At 40.5% G+C, this 7,012-nt stretch overlaps 2 non-coding genes across 2 annotated transcripts; one reads left to right on the top strand and one right to left on the bottom strand.

Annotated features, from left to right (window-relative positions):
* Positions 1-576: 576 nt before the first annotated feature.
* On the bottom strand, positions 577-651 carry Trnas-cga (transfer RNA serine (anticodon CGA)). Its single transcript has one exon. It is a non-coding gene; the product is annotated as a tRNA-Ser (tRNA).
* A 166-nt stretch (positions 652-817) lies between these two features.
* Positions 818-892, top strand: Trnas-cga (transfer RNA serine (anticodon CGA)). Its single transcript has one exon. It is a non-coding gene; the product is annotated as a tRNA-Ser (tRNA).
* Positions 893-7,012: the final 6,120 nt, after the last annotated feature.

Raw genomic sequence — 7,012 nt, 5'->3', positions numbered from 1 at the left:
CACCACCACCACCACCAGCATCCTATAAGGAAAACGTAACACTACACTCTACATGCGTTCATTACACTCACCTACACGCCACAAATACGACAAAACTCTCACATATCCAGAACTGAAGTCCGCTATGTATGCAGAGGAAAAAATTTGGAAATTTGTGGTAAGTTCCTGTGGAACCAAACTGCTGAGGTCATCGCTCCCTAGGCTGACACACTACTTTGAAACGTCCCCTTAGGAAAATTATACATGACTCTGCTTAAACTGACACAATATTTTTAGCGCAACGCAATCTGACTTCCAAAAATCCATACGAAAGAATGGCCCTGACTAACATTAACCTATACGTTTCACAAATCACTTACCTCACAAAAATCTTCGTTACTCAAGCTACTGCAATACAGCGAGCACCACTACTACCAGCTAAATAAAAGATTCAAACTACGGAAGGCACTAACTACTGATAGGTATAGTTAGCAAATGAAAGATTTTAATAGAGAACAAACAATGTTTCCAGAATGAGATTTTCACTCTGCAGCGGAGTGTGCGCTGATATGAAACTTCCTGGCAGATTAAAACTGTGTGCCCGACCGAGACTCGAACTCGGGACCTTTGCCTTTCGCGGGCAAGTGCTCTACCAACTGAGCTACCGAAGCACGACTCACGTCCGGTACTCACAGCTTTACTTCTGCCAGTATCCGTCTCCTACCTTCCAAACTTTACAGAAGCTCTTCTGCTCTTTCGCAGAAGAGCTTCTGTAAAGTTTGGAAGGTAGGAGACGGATACTGGCAGAAGTAAAGCTGTGAGTACCGGACGTGAGTCGTGCTTCGGTAGCTCAGTTGGTAGAGCACTTGCCCGCGAAAGGCAAAGGTCCCGAGTTCGAGTCTCGGTCGGGCACACAGTTTTAATCTGCCAGGAAGTTTCAACAAACAATGTGTTTACCTTAATAGTCATAAAATATATAGCAGTTCATGACATCCATTCTTACAAATTTCAAAACTCCGCCATCTCTCTCCCCACGTCCACCACTGCTGGCGGCTCACCTCCAACTGAGCATCCAGCTGCCGCTGCCCAACACTACAATAGCCAACAACAATACAAACCAGCCACAGACTGTAAACGGCACAGCCAGTGATTTTTATATAGAGCGCTACGTGGCGGCGGCGTTACCAATAAAAAAACCTAAACAGCCTACTTACAACTTAATCTAATTTAAAGTAACTTACACTAAGGAAAACACACAGACTAACGCCTGAGGGAGGACTCGAACCTCCGAAAGTGGGGGGGGGGGGGGGGGAGGGGGGAAGTCGCGCGCACCGTGGCAAGGAGCAGCTACCCCCGCGCGCATATGCAAAGAAAGAACATCCTTTCGGACTGGCGGCTGAACTCATTCCTTGGTATATTTCAGGCAATAATGCCATACGACGTTCACATCTTTTTGTTTTTTTTTTGTATTACTACCGAAAGACTTTTTCTCTCGTGTTCCTTAAACCAGGTGTTAGATGTTCTTTTTTGGAGGTTCTATGTACATTTGTGCGTGATTTCAGGCAGTGGTCTGATGACGTCACTCTGCGACTGTTGAGTTGATATGTATAAACTGTTTATTTATTTATTGTTCCGTGGGACCAAATTAAGGAGAAGTCTCCATGGTCATGGAACGAGTCAATACATGAAATTATAACATGATAGTAGAAACAGATAAAATGAAATATAACTAACAAATTCAGGCGACAATTCGTAAGTTTAAATAAAGAAAATTAACAATGTAACACTGGAATTTGCTTAATTTTTCAGCTCTTCCAGGAGCTCCTCGACAGAATAGAATGAGTGAGCCATGAGGAAACTCTTCAGGTTAGGTACTGCTAAGATTTTTGAGTTGTTGTGGTAGCTTATTGAAAACGGATGCAGCAGAATACTGCACTCCTTTCTGCACAAGAGTCAAGCCAGTGCATTCCACATGCATGTTTGACTTCTGCCTAGTATTAACTGAGTGAAAGCTGCTAACTCTTGGGAATAAGCTAATATTGCAAACAACAAACGATATTAAAGAAAATATATACTGTTAGGGCAATGTCAGAATTCCCACCCTATTGAATAGGGGTGACAAGAGGTTCTCGAACTTACACCACACATAGCTCGAACAGCCCGTTTTTGAGCCAAAAATACCCTTTTTGAATCAGAAGAATTGCCCGAAAAAAATAATACCATATGACATAAGCGTATGAAAATATGCGAAGTAGACTACTTTTCGTGTTGAACTGTCACTTATTTCAGATATTGTTCTAATGGTAAATAAAGCAGCATATAGTTTCTGAACAAGATCCTGAACATGGACTTTCCACAACAGCTTACTATCTAACCACACGCTTAGGAACTTGAACTGTTCCGTCTCGCTTATAACATGCCCATTCTGTCTGATCAAAATATCGGTTCTTATTGAATTGTGTGTTAGAAACTGTAAAAACTAAGTCTTACTGTGATTTAGCATCAAATTATTTTCCACAAGCCACGAACTTATTTCATGAACTACATTATTTGATACTGTTTCAATATTACACACAAGATCCTTCACTACCACGCTGGTGTCATCAGCAAACAGTAATATTTTTGAATCACCTGTAATACTAGAAGGCATATCATTTATATGAATAAGAAACGGCAGTGGCCCCAGCACCGACCTTTGGGGAACGCCCCACTTAACAGTGCCCCATTGGGACTGAACATCACTACCACTCTCAATATTGCGGAGAATTACATTCTGATTTCTGTTTTTAAAGTAAGAGGCGAACCAATTGTAAGCTGCTGTTCGAATTACCGATTTTATTTAAGTCTGCTGTCTGAGTGTTTGTAGCCTCTGATGGTGTCTCCAGGATTAGGCGCTTAACCGTTATGAACAGAAATATGTCTTGGACAGCGGCCTATTAACCATAAAGCAACATTGGTCAAGGACACAAACACCGGCTGTGTAAGCTTGCATTGTATGATCAAACAGACCTAACAAAAGCTCGGATGTAGGCAGCTCCGAATAATTCCCGCGAGAAATGAGGGAGGAGCTGGAAAATGGGTCACTCACCTGACTCCATTCCGACCCGCGACTGCCTCCAGCGTACGGTCTGTGCAGGCCTGCCGTCACTTAAATTGCCGATCTCGGAAAAAGACTTCCAAAACCCCTGACATTTGATTCAAATCGGCGCATTTTCCCGGCCACAGTCTTACGTAAGCCGATGTATTGCAGTATCGAGGTATTACGTATGCAGTACGGACATGCGGAGTGAAACTCACACTTGCACAATTGGCTTACCTGCGAACAGGTGTCTGGCAAGCGATCGTAGATTGCCTGCGGTTTGTCACCGTTCTCAACAAAGAATTATTGAAAATAGTCTGATGGTGAACGTCTAAATGCGCTTACCACTGTTTCTTTTTCTTTTCAAAAAGTCAGTGTAAATATGAAAACTGAATAAATCACGGAATAATGTAGATAGAGAGGTACAAATTGACACACATGCTTGGAATGACATAGGGTTTTATTAGAACCAAAAAAATACAAAAGTTCAAAAAATGTCCCACATCTGATCGGAATAGCGATAATTAGCATAACAAAGTAGGACAAAGCAAAGATGATGTTCTTTACAGGAAATGCTCAATATGTCCACCATCATTCCTCAACAATAGCTGAAGTCGAGGAATAATGTTATGAAGAGCACTGTAAAGCATGTCCGGAGTTATGGTGAGGCATTGGTGTCGGATGTTGTGTTTCAGCATCCCTAGAGATGTCGGTCGATCACGATACACTTGCGACTTCCGGTAACCCCAAAGCCAATAATCGCATGGACTGAGGTCTGGGGACCTGGGAGACCAAGCATTACGAAAGTGGCGGCTGAGCACACGATCATCACCAAACGAAGCTCGGAAGAAATCTTTCACGCGTCTAGCAATACGGGTTGTTTTTTATTTATTTATTTATTTGTTCTAATAAACCCCATGTAATTCCAAGCATGTGTGTCAATTTTTACCTCTCTATCTACATTATTCCGTGGTTTATTAAGTTTTCAAATTTATACTGACTTTTTGATCACCCGGTATATAGAACTAACGAAACTACCTACGCACCACTCTCACTTTAATTAATTTTAACCAAAATTTATTCAGTCTGTTTATTTTGAAACAACCGAATTTGTCAAGGCGCCAAAAAGGCCCGAGCTTAACCCAGACACTTATATTTAAAAAAATTCCAGGAAGCCGCTGGACGTCATCGGAGGAACTTCAACGTATAACAACACTAAGTCTACATTACTCGCCGCTGGAAATATACTTTTGTCGTACTAACAAATTTCATTGCCAGTCTAGTTGTGCTGTCTTTCGTTTTTTTCCGCTTACGGCTTATGTAAAGTGGCCAGGATTGTATCTACAGCCTCAGGCGTTCTAGATCAATGCTGATAGTTGGAGCACCTCACCCTCACCCTCCAAAGCATCTCTTGTTTTCCACGATTTTAGTATTTTACTAGTTTTTTGTTAACTTGAAATTTTAAAACTATATTACTGGACGAAATGTAATGAATAATGGAATTATTTAAAAGAAATTTGTCATTGACTATTTACTTAAATCAGTCTTGCTCGGCGAAGTTATTTTTCGTCTGTAGAAAGAAAAATTACGTCGGCTCGAGAAAAGGCGAAGTCTGATTTACGTGGTGTCGCGTTTTGGATGGGAAGGGGATGCATGGGAGACACAATTGTTTCAGCTATCAATGATAGCGAAATAAATCAGACCCATACGATTCGTCATCGAGTTGGAATGACTAATCAAAAAATAGTATTTTTACGAGCAATGGTAGCAACTCATAATCAACGCCTTGTTGACTCGTACACGAATCAAAGTGAAACGCAGGTATCCAACAGTTTCGGCTAGGGATGTGTGATGTTCACAAATTATCGAATAAACTTGTAAACAAATATCGATATTAAATAATGAATTTATAGAATGTCATGAAAGAAATATACAGTTATATCTAAGGCGATTGAAAATAGACTACTTGTAACGATGAAACGTCCCCTTAGAAAAATTATTACAAGACTGTGCTTAAACTGAAACACAATATTTTTAGCGCAACGCAATCTGACTTTCAAAAATCCCTACGAAAGAATGGCCCTGATTAACAATAACCTATACGTTTCACAAATCACTTACCTCACAAAAATCTTCGTTACTCAAGCTACTGCAATACAGCGAGCGCCACTACTGCCAGCTAAATAAAAGATTCAAACTACTGAAGGCACTAACTACTGATAGGCATAGTTAGCAAATGAAAGATTTTAATAGAGAACAAACATTGTATTTACGTTTATAGTCATAATAGATATATCAGTTCATGACACCAATTCTTAAAAATTTCAAAACTCCGCCGTCTCTCTCCCCACGTCCACCACTGCTGGCGGCTCACCTCCAACTGCACAACGCTACGCGCTATTAGCATCCAGCTGCCGCTGCCCAACACTACAATGGCAGACAACAATGCAAACCAGCCACAGACCGCACACGGCACAGCCAGTGATATTCATACAGAACGCTACGTGGCGTTACCAATAAGAAAACCTAAACAGCCTACTTACAACGATACTAACGCAAATTAAAATGAAACTATCGTATCGTAAACGATGTATGTCTCTGATGGGTTCTGTAAAGCGGATCGCTGAGACAAAGATACTGCTTCTGGTCTGAGATAGTAGTGTTGGAGTAAGAGAGAGCTTGGCGCACAGCAATGAGTGTGTATCAGTCTGTGAGCGAAAAAGGATGCAGTAGGCAGTTTTTGTGGTATGCTCTGTAAAGGCACCAAGTGTTAGATTATAATGTAGGAATTTCCTCATACCAATATTTTGCGTTACATGGGACGTAAAATACGTAGTTAAAATGATGAGTGATTTTATAATGGAATGTAAAGTGAAATGACGAAATGTAAATTTAATTATGACAAGAAAGGATTACTGGATGGATATTACAAATGGCTCAAATGGCTCTGAGCACTATGGCACTTAACTTCTAATGTCATCAGTCCCCTAGAACTTAGAACTACTTAAACCTAAGTAACCTAAGGACATTACACACATCCATGCCCGAGGTAGGATTCGAACCTGCTACAGTAGCGGTCGCGCGGTTCCAGACTGTAGCGCGTAGAACCGCTCGGCCACCCAGGCCGGCGATGGATATTACAAAGAAGATTTACGAGTACTTGTGTTATTGAAAATATAAAGGCAGAAGCAGAAGTCTTCTTGCAATTAAGGTAAAGAAGTTGAGTTTTTAATTTTTTCCTTCTGCCAGCGCTTTAGTGTAAGTGAGTTAGCTCACAATTAGTGAGTTCTCTGTTGAGTAAACCCAGAATGCACGTAAACAGACTGGGTGTATACGCTAGTTAGATATTTCGCTTTTGTAATGTTTCTACGATTTGTGAACACGACTATACGTAATCTTATGATTTGTCTTAAAGCTTTTTAGTGATGTTAGATGATACTTCCTGCCCAAATTTCATTGCTTGTGTCTACGTGAGCAAAGAAAGCTTTTCATTTAGTATAAAGGATGTGATTTTTCTGACGAATGTAATTTCATTTGTGAGATATTTTGAAAAGCTAAACATCAAATACAACTTCACTATTGCAAAAATCGGTGTTAGTAGTTCACCCAAATCACTACCGCCCACTATCCAGATCATGTCTTTTTTTCTTTACAAAAATTCAGTTTTTCTTAAATGTTTTCATTTATCAGCCAAAAGAATTTCATGTGTATTTCAAAGTATAACGGAGAGCATTCCTTACCACAGAACCTGTAGCTAGTATATTTTATTCTTCTTCATGAGAGAGCAGAATATAACGCGGTCCACCGATGTTGCTTTAGAGGTAAGACACTTTTATTTAATTGTGATGTGCGCAGGGACCAAAGGTACCACTTTTGAGCAGGGCCAGAGGATTCTGTACCTAACGGTCCGAATGTATTTTCTAGTGACTGTATTTCTTTATTGATATTGCCAGT

The sequence above is a fragment of the Schistocerca gregaria genome, chromosome 4 (genome assembly GCF_023897955.1).
Source record: "Schistocerca gregaria isolate iqSchGreg1 chromosome 4, iqSchGreg1.2, whole genome shotgun sequence".
NCBI lineage: Eukaryota > Metazoa > Arthropoda > Insecta > Orthoptera > Acrididae > Schistocerca > Schistocerca gregaria.
This window is presented reverse-complemented; position numbering and strand designations above follow the sequence as displayed.